Raw genomic sequence first — 14460 nt, forward strand, 5'->3', positions numbered from 1 at the left:
GATGGGACCTACTATACCACATTAAAAATAAAAAATCTATAACTTTTATAAACCTCTTCCTATAATCATAAACCTAACAAACAACTTTATATTAGACATATCACATCATTATCTATATTTTCTATTTACTATCTTTATTTAATATTTATTTATATATTATCATAAATATATATTTATAATGATCCTATCCGAATGCTGAACCAATGAACGCTGGGCACGTGGCGCTCCCCGGCTGCTGGTGTGGATCTTCGACTGACTGCACGAAGCTCCGGCGAACCTACACAGAAGTCGGACCGGGAAGGGGTTCCCGGCGGCGACCCTCCGACGCTCAAGTCAGGCAAGCAAGCAGTGAAATGTGGCTCTCAAAATATTAGAACGCGTACCTCCGACGAAGGATGAGGGCCTTTATATAGGGCAGCGGAGAAGCGAGTGCACACATATCGAGGTGTACACGTGTATGTGGCCCATACCCCAGTAAGGGCTTGTCAGTGAGCTTACCTGACCCATACCGCTACAGTCCAAGCATGTCCTCGATGGGACAGCGGAACCCCACGTCGCGTGATTTGGAGTATGACCATATCACGAAACATGTCAGCTGTCAGAAGATGTCCCTTGTCTTTTTCCCCGAACTCCTGCCGAGCGTCCGACCGGCCCACGTCCGCCTTCCGTCCGACCGGTCATGTATGATAGTCCACTTGGGAAATTATCGGTAATGTGTTTTGTGGCGACTGTTAGCAGTATGCTTCATGTCTTCAGCCGAGCGTGCTATCCGCTCGGCCCTACGATCTTGCCCAATGAGCGCCGGAACCCCGACTTCCATAGGGGTGCCTTTTGCCCTCGGCTAAACACCGGGCGACCGCCCGGTCAGTCAGCCCCCTTTCTCCGATCGGCCTAGCTGGTCTGACCTTCTTCGATGTGTTGGGGTTGCAAGGTTGCAAACATAGTCCCATATTGAAAACACATGGAAAAGATCATGGGTTTATAAGAGAAAGATATCTCCATTGGTATGAGGCCTTTTGGGTAGAGCCCAAGAGCAAAACCATGAGGGCTTAGGCCCAAAGTGGACAATATCATACCATTGTGGAGATATCTATATTCTTTTCGATCCTACAAGTGGTATCAGAGCAAGGCCGCTCTTCACCGGAATCATCGCCGGAAGGGTCAAGCATAACAAGAAAAGCTAGAGGGTGAAGAAGTTGGAGCAAATTCTTCAAGTTCAAGATTTTATCAAGCTCAACTTCAAGATGCAATTCCAAGATGGACTTGGATTTGACACAAGGGTGGCTCCACCATACACATCGGCAAGTTTCGATTCTTGGAGATCAAGAATTGAAAATTTCTTGATGATGGAGATAGAGCAATGGTTTGCTTTAATGGAAGGTTTCAAGGCTCCAAGAAATTCCAATGGCAAGCTTCTAAAGAAAAGCAGATGGAGCTCAGAGCAAATTCAAAGGGGCGAGGCAAATGACAAAGTGACCAAGCTTCTGGTCAACTTATTGCCTAGCCACATCTTGGCTCGAGTTGGAGAATTCAAAGATGCCAAGGAGCTTTGGAGCAAATTGGCCAAGCTTCATGAAGAGATCCCCTCCACTGTACAAGATCATGAAGAATCCAAAGAGGGTGACTCTTTGGAGCAAGACCAAAAGGAGGATTCCGAGGTTGATAGATGCTCAACCTCCCAAGAAGAGGAAATCCAAGAAGCTTCATCCTCAAGGAAATGCAACGAAGGGAACAAGGAGGGAGCATACTCTTTGTTTCATATTCAAGATGATGAAGCCTCCACCTCTAGGATTGAGGGGGAGCAATCCTTGGTGACACCGGATCAAGAAGAAGAAGAAGCTTCTACATCCGGGTCAAGAGAAGAAGAGGAGGAAGAAGCGTCTACCTCCACAAGTCAAGAAAAACCAAATGGAGGAGAATCAAGGTCCGATCAAGAGGAAGCTTCTACCTCCGGATCCAAAGAAAAAGATGCCACCCCTACAAGCAAAGGTATAAATATTTCAATTAATAATAAAAATCATATTATATGCTTTGAGTGTAGGGAACATGGGCACTACAAGAGCAAGTGCCCTAAATTGGCCAAGAAGAAGGGCCAAGTGGCACAAAAGGGCAAGGCGAAGCCCGAGGAGACCATTCCCGGAACAAAGAAGAGCAAGGAGCATATCATATGCTTCTCTTGCAATCAAAAGGGGCATTACCGGAGTCAATGCCTCAAGGGGAAGAAGATGGTCAAGGCTCAAGGAGGCATTAGTCAAGGGGGAGCCTCCAAGGTAAAGAAGAAGGTAACATTTATTGAGCCTACTCCTTTACATTATGGTAAAAAGCATGATAGTTCTAATTTTTATCATTTTAATGCGATTTACCATAAGAATAGGAAGCATGAGGGCTTTAAGGAAAAGCATGTAGCCCTACATGCCAAAACTACTACACCTAAGGCTAGGAATGTAGGTAAAAGTCTAGGCAAGAACTCTAAGGATTGTAGCTACAAGCCTAGAAACAAAAATGCTCATGAACTTAATGGAAAACCAAAAACTAAGGACTTAGTGATGGAAAATCAAGTCTTGAGGTCAAGACTTGATAAAATGGAAAAGACCCTAAAAAGGATGGAAAATATCCTATTAGGGCAAAATGAGCATAACCTAGGTTTAGGGGTACAAAAGCCATCCAATGGCCATAGAGGTTTGGGATACAAACCAAAGGCTAAGAAGGATGTGCCCTCTTACCATAGAGTTCCATATAGTTATGGAACAAACCCTAGGTCTAGTGGTCAAGCCAAGAATACTAGGGAAGTCATCCCTAAGAGTATTTTTGCAATAAATGTGACTAAGACTTCTAAGAAGTCTAAGAAAGTCACAAACAAGGTCACAAGGGAGGTTATCCCTAGAGTTGACCTAGAAAATGTGACCAAGGCTTCTAAGAGGCCCAACAAGGTCACTAGGAAGGTATCTAGGGAAGTTATCCCTAGTGAGTATCTAGAGCATCCAAGGAGCACCAATAGGTGTTGGGTTCCTAGGAGCATCTTCTCTACCCCATAGATGGGTTAGAGAGTGTCAACTCCGATTAGAAGGGTGGTTAACCCAACTTTGAGGAAATTGACACTCAAGGAGCATTTTCAAGGTTTTTGTTAACCTTTGAAAATGAAATGGAATTATTGATTACTCCTTGAAAGAGTAAAATGTGCCTAATGGTGGAAGAATTGTTTTTAATTTTAAATGGCACATATTGGAAAATTAATAAGAACTATCAAGTTGGGTTTTTGGTATGTTCTTAGGCAATTTAAGGCAATCCGGGCCCTAAATTTAAAAGTGATTACTCTTGAGGAAAAATGGAATATGCCAACATTTGAGGATAAGCTTAATTTCAATTGGCATAAATTAATCAAGAGAATTAGAAATGCCCATTTAGGTTTTGACACTCTCTTGAAGCACTTTGGGCAATCTAGGGTTTAAGTTTTAGGATTAGCTAAGATTAACGATACTTAGATAGTTAATCTAGGTATATTTTATTTATGCTAAACCATGCCATGATTGTTTGCCCATCATATGTCATGACATCATGTCTATTTTGGCATTCATGTTTTATTATGAAAAATCCAAAAATACCATGTCATGACATTCATACATCATGTAATTATAGGAATCCTTCTTTTGAAAGTTATTTTATTTTGATGTATGCCATAACATTATCATGCATTAGTTTAATTCCCTTGTAATTAAGGACAAATGACATTTAACAACCCTTATTAACAAGTGACATCCTGGGTGGATGTCTAATATCTCTAAAATGCCTAGACAGATATGCATGATCCCTAGAATAGGGCAAAAACCAAATTTTACATCTCACAAAGACCTCTAAGGTGACTTGTATGTGTTTTAATGCATATTATATACAAGTGAGATGTTAGGATGATGAACAAAGCTCAAGATGTTGATTTAGTGCATTCTTTTGAGTTTTAGGTTCATCAAAACACATAGTTATGTGTTTTCCCATCATTGGGAAAGCTAATGTACAAGTCATGTGCATTATGCCCAAGGAACATGATGGGATATTGGTTTTGAAAATGTTTTTAAAATGTTTTTGGAAAACTTTGGTGAAGGCTATCTTTTGATAGTAATCACCATTGAATAGTTAGACACAAACTTGAAGAAAACGCTAAAGTTTTTGCAAGTTTTCAAGTTTGTGTCAATCTTTGAAAATATAAAGTATTTTCATAGAAAGCTATTTTTCCATGATTAAGTATGCCCTAAATAATGTCTACACGAAATTTCATAATTTTTAGATTTTTGTAGAATTTTCTAGGGGTTTCTGAAGTTGACTGAAATGGAATTTCAGCAACTATCAGAGCTCCGATCGATCCATGGATCGATTGGAGTTCCTGAATCGATCCATGGATCGATTCAAACGGCAATTCCCGCGAGCAGAAGCTCGCTGGATCGATCAGCCGATCGATCCAGGGAGTCTGAATCGATCCGTGGATCGATTCAGAAAGGTTCAATCGATTGGAACCCAACTCCAATCGATCCAAGTTGCTGATTTTGGCTGGGAAGGCCTGATTTCAGCATCTTTGAACCTCTTTGAGTCTAGGTAACCATTCCAATCCCTTAAATACATTTGTATACATACAAAGGGTGTTTTCATGTTGAAAACAAGGATGGATTGGTTAACGAAGACTAAGTAGAAGTTTAGGTTGAGGTTGTTTCAAATTTTGAATATTTGAACCTCAAAACTTCCAAATTTGGGTTTCCTAATGGTTTAGGGATTCCAAGTCATTGTTGGTGCAATGACAGAAGTTACCACCATGTCTTTAGGGGGAGGGACTCTTTAAAGACATGAAAATTATTTTTCATGAACCTTGGAAGGTGGTTAACCTTCTGTTGTGAACTTGCTCAATGTTGAGCATTTAAACTTGAAATGGGAAAAATGGGGAGTGGATATCCTCATTATTTCAAGTGGACACTCAAGTGGTTGAAAATGCTCAAGGTTGGGTATTTGTCAACATTGAGGGAGAAGTTAAGGATAAATGAAGGGTATGGGACCTTCAGTATCGTGTTGATCACAACGAGTGATGTTGTGAACAACGATGAGCAACTCTTCAGGGGGAGAGTCTTCAACAAATGGATTTGTTGACGTGTGCCCAGAATTGGAGCATGGGTTGATGTGTGTCCAACGATGGGTTGATGTGTGCCAATAGGGGGAGAATGTATGGTTAAGCTTAGTCCTTCATTACCTATGGGAAGGTCATAGGGGGAGAATGAAAGGACTCATGAAAGGGAGTAAGTTAGGCTTTCATTACCTAGAGGGAGTTTGCCCTCTTAGGGGGAGAATGAAGAGCTTAACTTATGCTTTCATTACCTAGTGGCAAGAAGGAGGCTATGGGATTAGCCTAACTTACATATGGGATTGTAAGTGTTATGGTGGTATTGTCAAACATCAAAAAGGGGGAGATTGTTGGTGCAATATCCCTCAGGTCAAGGTTGACCTGGGTAACCAAGCTGAGTCTTGGTTTGGGTTTAGATGTTTGACAATACAAGATTGATTGAAGAAGAGTCAAGTAGGTCAAGGTTGATGGATACTTGATGGAAGTCCTAACTGGATGTTAGGCAAAATGAAAGTCCCTGGTGAGTGAAGCAGGAAGAAAAGTCCCGTGAGTGAAGCCGAAGGAAGTCCTAGTGAGTGAAGCTAGGCGGATGGAAATCCGTGAGTGAAGCCGGTGAAAGTCCTAGTGAGTGAAGCTAGGCGGATGGAAATCGTGAGTGAAGCCGGTGAAAGTCCTAGTGAGTGAAGCTAGGCAGTGAAAAACCCTAGTGAGTGAAGCTAGGCGGGGAAATCCTGGTGAGTGAAGCCAGGTGAAAGTCCTAGTGAGTGAAGCTAGGCAAGTGAAAACCCTAGTGAGTGAAGCTAGGTGAAAGTCCTAGTGAGTGAAGCTAGGCAGATGAGAAAACCCTAGTGAGTGAAGCTAGGTGAAAGCCCCGGTGAGTGAAGCCAGGCAAGGAAAATCCAGATGGATCAAGGATGATCGGACATCTGGTGGAAGTCCAAGTAGGTCAAAGGATTGACCGGATACATGGCATGAAAGAAAAGTCCAAGTAGGTCAAAGGGATTGACCGGATACTTGGCACAGAGAAAAGTCCAAGTGGGTCAAAGGGATTGACCGGACACTTGGTAAGGGAGTCCTAGCAGGTCAAGGGAGTGACTAGATGCTAGGCATGACATACCAACAGGTCAAGGTTGACCGGATGTTGGTTTGGGAGGGTTAGGACTTGGTTTTGGACAAAAACCAAGTGCTGGATCGATCCGTGGATCGATCCAGGCTCTGGATCGATCAGTGGATCGATCCAGACCTGTCCCAGCGAACAGAAAGCTTCTGGATCGATCCGTGGATCGATCCAGATGTCCCAATCGATCAGTGGATCGATTGGGACGCGGCTGCTTCGCGCGATAAGCGCTGGATCGATCCGTGGATCGATCCAGGCGCGTTTCCAGAGCACAGAGGCGCTCTGGATCGATCCGTGGATCGATCCAAAGCCTCCCCGATCGATTGGGAACATTCGAATCGATCGGGATCCGACCGTTGGCGTCGTTTATAGCTGCAGGCGTTCGATGGCTGCGGTAAGAACTTCACCGATTCACTCCAGAGCTCTCGCCAACTCCTCCACAGCGCTCTCAAAGATCATATCGCCAGTTCTTGAAGGATCTTGGAAGCTTTCCAAGTCAAGAGGCGGATCAAAGGCAAGAAGAGAAGCTAGGGTTAGGATTTTGTACTCATTGTAAGCTTGTAAGCTTGTTTTTTGTTTCCCTTTCCTTTCTTCTTGTACTGAGAGTCTTGTAGGGCTTCTCCGCCCTCGGTAGTTACCGAAAAGGAGTGTTTTTCATAGTGGAGTGTGCGTGCGTGGTGTGGATCCTTGGACTAGTCACCTCTTGTGAGGTGGATACCAAGTAAACCAACCGTGTTAGCGTTGTTGCATTTGTTTCTGTATTTTCCGCTGCATATTCTTGAAGAAACAAGCAACGACAAGCAACGCCGAGCACCGAGAGCACGCGACGAGCTATTCACCCCCCCTCTAGCTACTTTTGGTCCTAACAATTGGTATTAGAGCCCGGACTGCCAGAAGGTTTAACCGCCGACTGTGCATAAGAGCTATGGTCTGATTGAGCCATGTGAGTATAATATTGACCTTGAACAAAGAAAGTGGGGGTTCCTATGTTCGGATCATGAGGACCAGACACCAGGCAGGAAGTCCTAGTAGGTCGGGTGGACCGAGGGGCAGGAAGTCCTAGTTGCGGCTAGGCAAGGAAGTCCTAGTAGGTCGGGTAGACCGAGGGGCAGGAAGTCCTAGTAGGTCGGGTAGACCGAGGGGCAGGAAGACCTGGTGGGTCAAGGATCGGACGTGGGAAGCCCATGGTCCTTTGTTTGAGGGGGGGATTGTTGGGGTTGCAAGGTTGCAAACATAGTCCCATATTGAAAACACATGGAAAAGATCATGGGTTTATAAGAGAAAGATATCTCCATTGGTATGAGGCCTTTTGGGTAGAGCCCAAGAGCAAAACCATGATGGCTTAGGCCCAAAGTGGACAATATCATATCATTGTGGAGATATCTATATTCTTTTCGATCCTACACGATGGACCGCCCGGCTCTTTGACTTCCACGTGGCGTTGACCCCAACGAGGGTCCCCTGTTCTTATCGCCAGATCACTTGCCTTCCCTTCAAGTCTAGTCGAAGGAGGCGATTAGTCCGACTGACTGGATTGCGAGTCTGGCCGGGCGGCTAGTATCCTCCGATCGGCCTACCGCAGAGATGGCCTTGAGTGAATCAACAGTGGCCTTCATCGGATCTCCTCGTAATCTACGCCAATCTTCGACATTAAGGATGAGCATGCGTTCATTAAATGCTTCGAATGGTCGAATGTCACGTGGCGCAATGCCATCATCGTACGGCGGCGGTGGCATGGTGCTGTGATGTGATCGAAGCGATTCGAAATGGACGGCCCGATGCACGCTTTGATTCCCGTGACCTGGATCCGACGGTGGAGACCGCCCAGCCCCCACCCTATAAATCCTTCGTTTCCTTCTCTCTCGCATTTGCCTTTACGATTTCGACGCTTGCCCCCAGCGCTTTAGAGCTCCGGCAATTCCGCTTCTGCTTTCCGACGACCTCCGGCGCCTTCTTTCTGCTCCTCATCGTAAGGCCATCTTTCCTTGTTTTCCGGTGCTTTCCTTACATTCCTTTTCCATATTTTCATCCTCGGGATATCTTTTCGTTCGCTGTCTTCCTCCTTTTGCCTTTTTGCCTTTTCGATTCCTTCCGATCGGACCATGGCTAGTTCTTCTCATCCGGAAGACCAGTCCCTTGGGCCATGGTATACCACCATGCAGTCACGCTTCGACCGGCGTGACTTTGATATCCTGACTGATAATTTTGATATTCCCGACGATTTTGAACTTCTCTTAGCCGGTCCTTCCGCTCGGCCGCACAGGCCGCCGCGCGGAGCCTTCTGTGTCTTCCGCGACCAATTTACCGTCGGTCTGCAGTTCCCTATACATCCTTTCATCGTAGATGTTTGTAATTTTTTTGGCGTGCCGCTCGGCAGTCTAGTACCCAACACCTTTCGTCTCCTCTGCGGTGTTGTTGTTTTGTTCAAGATTCACAACATCCTCCTCCGACCAGAGGTCTTCTTTTATTTCTACTACCCTAAGCAAGCCGAGCCGGGCACCTTCATGTTCCAAGCTCGACCCGGCTTAGTCTTTTTCAACAAGCTACCTACTTCCAATAAACATTAGAAGGATTATTTTTTCTACATCCGTATGCCCGATCGGGCCAACTTCCCGACCCAGTGGCAGGTCAGCCTACCTCCCACTCCCGAGCTGAAGAAATTTAAGACCCGACCGGACTATCTCCACGCTGCAAATATACTAGCCGGTCTGCTACTTGACATCAACAAGCTTCTTCACGAAGGAGTGATGTACATCTTCGGCCTGAGTCCTATACGGACTCCTCTTCCGACCGGATTCGGTAAGAATTTTGCTTGGGCATTTGCTTTAATTGCTAACTGATTTCTTTTCTTTCTCCTGCAGGTGACATCGTCATGGATTCGGTGATGGCCGGCGTTCTGAAGAGAAAGGCGGCGGCGCTAGAGGCCGCGGCGGCCAAGGAAATGGAAGCGCTGGGTATTCAGCCGGTCGGCTCCCATGAAGGAGAGAGCGGGACTCAAGCTGAGTCGGCCGCTCAAGCTTCTCAACAGAATGTGGCCAGCGGAGCCACCCCCCCCGGAGAACCAACTGTCCCCGAGGAAGGTTCCGCTCAGGAGGAGGAGCAGCCTCTGCAAAAGAGGCGCCGAGTGGAGACTCCGCTGCGCTCGGCTACCTCCGCGATTCAACCCTCCGACCGGGCCACCGCAATCGCTCGAGACAAGGCGCCTGAGGCCGAAACCATTTCGTCCGACCGGACTTCTTCTGACTGGGACGAGCCAGCTGCTCCAATTGAGGCTACTCCGATCAGCACCCTCCCGCCCGGTCGTCACTCAGTCCAGCGCTCGACCATTCATTCCCAATTTTCTACGCCGGCTTCTGATCCCCTTCCGACCGCCGGTCGGACGACTCCCGGTCATGGCCGCACGATTCGGGTCACTCTTCATCTACCGACTGAAGAGTTGCTGCCAGAGGCCGGCCGCCCAACCGCGCCCGAGCACACCATTACCTTGAAAGGGCCCCTAGCTGAGATGTGGGCCGATGCTCGGGCACGCACAGCGCTGATCCCCCTCCGGAACTTGGCCAATAGCCACATGCGGGAGGCCACGGGGGTAAGTTCGCTCTTTCTGAAGTTTTGTATGCATTCTTTCCGAACGGTCGATAACAACTCTAATTTTCTTTTGCCAGAGATGGGTGGAGGAAATTGCGGTTTCCAACCGCTTAGCCTTGGTGGATGAAGAGCTGCGACAACTGAAGGCAACAGTCGGTCCATCCGGCCTTCAGGGCCCTTCATATTCCGAGCTGCAAAAGGAGCTGAAGAAGACTCAAAATCTGCTGGCGGCCGAGCAAAAGAAGGCAGCCGATCAGGCCCACGCCCTGGCCGAGTCCGAGCCTACAAGTCAAGTCGCTCGATACAAAAATAACCTTGGCCACCACTCGGAAAAATACAGCTATCTCCGATCTGGAGAAAAAGAACGTGGAGGCTCGGGGGCCCGGAGATGAAGATAAAGGAGTTGACAGAGCAGCTCGACAGGGAGAAGGCGGGCCGCTCGGCCGACGCGGACAAGCTTCAGAGTCTGAATGAGGACCTTACTAGCTCCCAGGCGACCTTCAAAGAATATCAAGATGCCGAGCCGAGTCGAATCGCTGCCTTAAGACAGAGTTACATCCGCTCGCCCGAATTCTCGGAGAAAATATGCGAGCGGATGTACACAGCCTTCGACTTGGCTATGACTGCCACCACCACTTATCTGAAGTCTAAGGGTCTTCTTCCGGAATCTACTACTATTCCGGCCGGCGATCAAGTGGAGCTTCTGAATAACATTCCCAGAGACCTCTATGATTATATTGAATAGTCTTCTGTAATTCGGCCACCCGCCTAGACATCATCCTTTTTTGTAATTGGGCCGCTTGGCCTAAGGCTTTACCTTTAATGCAATGTTTTCCTTGTATTTGCTGTCTTCTTTCATAACCAAAATGTGTGTTTATTCGCTCGCCCATTATTACTTCTCGTGCTCCCCCACAAGGGATTTTAACAAAGTACTCGTCGTGATCTCCCCGCTCGGCGAAATATATCGTGTTCTCTAATGGTAGAGCTCGTTTACCAAATGCCAAGTACTTTTGGATACTGGGCAATCGGAGCGTAGGGACGATCGAACGGTATCGAAATCGTGTGCCTCGGGACATTAGATGCTTTAATCTGCTCGGATTATTTATAGACGCCGGCTCGTCTCTCGATATTTAACGTCGGAAATCGACGGTCTTTTGTTCTGATTATTTATAGATGCCGGCTCGTCTCTCGATTTTTAACGTCGGAGCTCGACGATCTTCCGCTTGGAGGGTTTATAGACGCCGGCTCGTCTCTCGATTTTTAACGTCGGAGCTCAACGGTTTTCCGCTCGGATGATTTATAGACACCGGCTCGTCTCTCGATTTTTAACGTCGGAGCTCGACGGTCTTCCGCTCGGATTATTTATAGACGCCGGCTTGTCTCTCGATTTTTAACGTCGGAGCTCGATGGTCTTCCGCTCGGATGATTTATAGACGTCGGCTCGTCGCTCGATTTTTAACGTCGGAGCTCGACGGTCTTCCGCTCGGAGGGTTTATAAACGTCGGCTCGTCTCTCGATTTTCAACGTCGGAGCTCGACGGTCTTCCGCTCGGATTATTTATAGACGCCGGCTCGTCTCTCGATTTTTAACGTCTGAGCTCGACGGTCTTCCGCTCGGATAATTTATAGACGTCGGCTCGTCTCTCGATTTTTAACGTTGGAGCTCGACGGTCTTCCGCTCGGATGATTTATAGACGTCGGCTCGTCTCTCGATTTTTAACGTCGGAGCTCGACGGTCTTCCGCTCGGATGATTTATAGACGTCGGCTCGTCTCTCGATTTTTAACGTTGGAGCTCGACGGTCTTCCGCTCGGATGATTTATAGACGCCGGCTCGTCTCTCGATTTTTAACGTCGGAGCTCGACGGTCTTCCGACCGGAGGGTTTATAGACGTCGGTTCGTCTCTCGATTTTTAACGTCGGAGCTCGACGGTCTTTACGGCTAATTTTAACACTGATGACATACGCCCTACCGAGCGGCGAGGGGTCTTCGTCTTTGATGACTTGGCTCGGATAATTTTTACACCCGGCCGAACGACACGGGTTCTTTGCCATCAAGCTTTTGACTCGTGTAACTATACGCCGGCCGATCGGCACGGGGTCTTCTCCATTGAGTCGGTGGCTCGGATCTCATACATCATGGAGATAGGCCGCTCGGCTGATAATGACAATTGCGTTTTTAACATTTTGCTTCCTGCATTTCAAATATACAGCCAAACGAAAAATATACAGCACACATTATATTGGCGCACCTTTCACCCTGCCCCGGAAATGCTGGAGATAATTTGCGTTTCATGGTTGATCCAAGTCCCAATCCATCTTCATCCGCTCGGCGGTGCTCCCCCTTGAATGCCGGTTGGATCATTGTCTCGGGGGAGGCGTCCGCTCGGGGAGCCTTGCCTGTTGCGACTTCAGGAGACGCTCGGAATAGGGCCCGACGAACTGCAACCGTGGCAGGCGATGCCTCCGCTCGGCCACCTGATGCTGACGTGGTTTGTTGCTTCAGTCGCTCGGCTTGCGCATTCTTTCTCTGTTGCTCCACGAGCTTAGCTGCTCTTGCCTTGATTAGAGCGTAGAGCTCCTTCGTGGAGGGCATCACCATGTGCGGTCGTCCAGCCTTGTCCATTGCTTCCGATCGGATGTAGGAGCGTTCCCACAGACGGTGCCAATTTGATCCTGTCCGAATGCTGAACCAACGAACGCTGGGCATGTGGCGCTCCCCGGCTGCTGGTGTGGATCTTCGACTGACTGCACGAAGCTCCGGCGAACCTGCACAGAAGTCGGACCGGGAAGGGGTTCCCAGCGGCGACCCTCCGACGCTCAAGTCAGGCAAGCAAGCAGTGAAATGTGGCTCTCGAAATATTAGAACGCGTACCTCCGACGAAGGATGAGGGCCTTTATATAGGGCAGCGAAGAAGCGAGTGCACACATATCGAGGTGTACACGTGTATGTGACCCATACCCCAGTAAGGGCTTGTCAGTGAGCTTACCTGACCCATACCGCTACAGTCCAAGCATGTCCTCGATGGGACAGCGGAACCCCACGTCGTGTGATTTGGAGTATGACCATATCACGAAACATGCCAGCTGTCAGAAGATGTCCCTTGTCTTTTTCCCCGAACTCCTGCCGTGCGTCCGACCGGCCCACGTCCGTCTTCCGTCCGACCGGTCATGTATGATAGTCCACTTGGGAAATTATCGGTAATGTGTTTTGTGGCGACTGTTAGCAGTATGCTTCATGTCTTCGGCCGAGCGTGCTATCCGCTCGGCCCTACGATCTTGCCCAATGAGCGCCGGAACCCTGACTTCCATAGGGGTGCCTTTTGCCCTCGGCTAAACACCGGGCGACCGCCCGGTCGGTTAACCCCATTTCTCCAGTCGGCCTAGCTGGTCCGACCTTCTTCGATGGACCGCCCGACTCTTTGACTTCCATGTGGCATTGACCCCTTACAACGAGGGTTCCCTGTTCTTATCGCCGGATCATATAATATACATATTAATTAATTTATTAATAATATATATTAGTTTTATTTAATATTTTTTTAATAAATTATTAATTTAATATTTAATATATAATAATTAACACTATTTGTATATGGGTGACACAGTGAAACTCATATCCACTAACTTTTTATTAAAAATGACGATGAATCCAACATCTAATTTTGGATGCTAGATTCATGAATCCTTAATTTTTATCATACCTAAATGTCATTAGGGCTATAAACAAGTTGAGTCAAATCGAGCTTTGGAGTGTTCAAGCTTGTTTGATAAGATAATCGAGCCGAGCTTAAAATAAACCAAGTTTTTAAAATGAGTGTTCAAACTTGACTTGGTTTATTTTTTATGAACTTGAGCTTGTTTGAAGCTTGGCTTGGTTTATTTTTTATGAGCTTGAGCTTGTTTGAAACTTGACTTGAGCTTGATTCGTTTAGATGTTATCAAATTCTCAATTCAAGCTTGGTTTAAGTATGATTTGTTTAGATATTATCAAGCTCTCAATTCAAGTTTGTTTGATTGTTTGATATTTTAATTGTTTGATTGATTATTAAAATTGATAATTTAAATTTATTTATTTTATTTTATTATTTATTTAGCCTATTGAAAAAAAATTTATTAATAAATATGGTTCGTGAACATTGTTCACAAATATTGTTCATGAACATTAACGAGCTAAACACATATGTGCTCAAGATTGTTTGTTTAGTTTAACGAGCTGTTCAAATTTGTTTATTTAACTAATCTAATGTATATTGAACGAACATAAATAAGCTCTTATCAAGTCAAACACTAAACTTGTTCACGAACCATTGATTCATTTACCGCCCTAAATATTATTAGATTTACAAAATACAACTTATTGAGTTTTATAAATCTACAGTTGCAGGTACCCTTAGGACGCGATAGACTGCAGTTGCTGACACATTGTGCATAATAGACGTCTGGCCGAGTGGTGGAGTAAAGGGGAAGGGAGAAGGATCTCGCGCGCCGAGCGGTGGTTGCATTATTGCATAGGTGTTCTTGAAGTGGTGGCGGCGGCAGAAAAGTAGGGAAAGGGTAAAAGCCCAAGGCTTCTTGAAAGGATAGACATGTTGGCCTTGTCTATTCCATAACATGGGCTTAGGGCTGTCTGGGCTGGGCCGGCCCGTTTACCACAATCATG

Source organism: Zingiber officinale, chromosome 2A, assembly GCF_018446385.1.
Source record: "Zingiber officinale cultivar Zhangliang chromosome 2A, Zo_v1.1, whole genome shotgun sequence".
Lineage (NCBI taxonomy): Eukaryota > Viridiplantae > Streptophyta > Magnoliopsida > Zingiberales > Zingiberaceae > Zingiber > Zingiber officinale.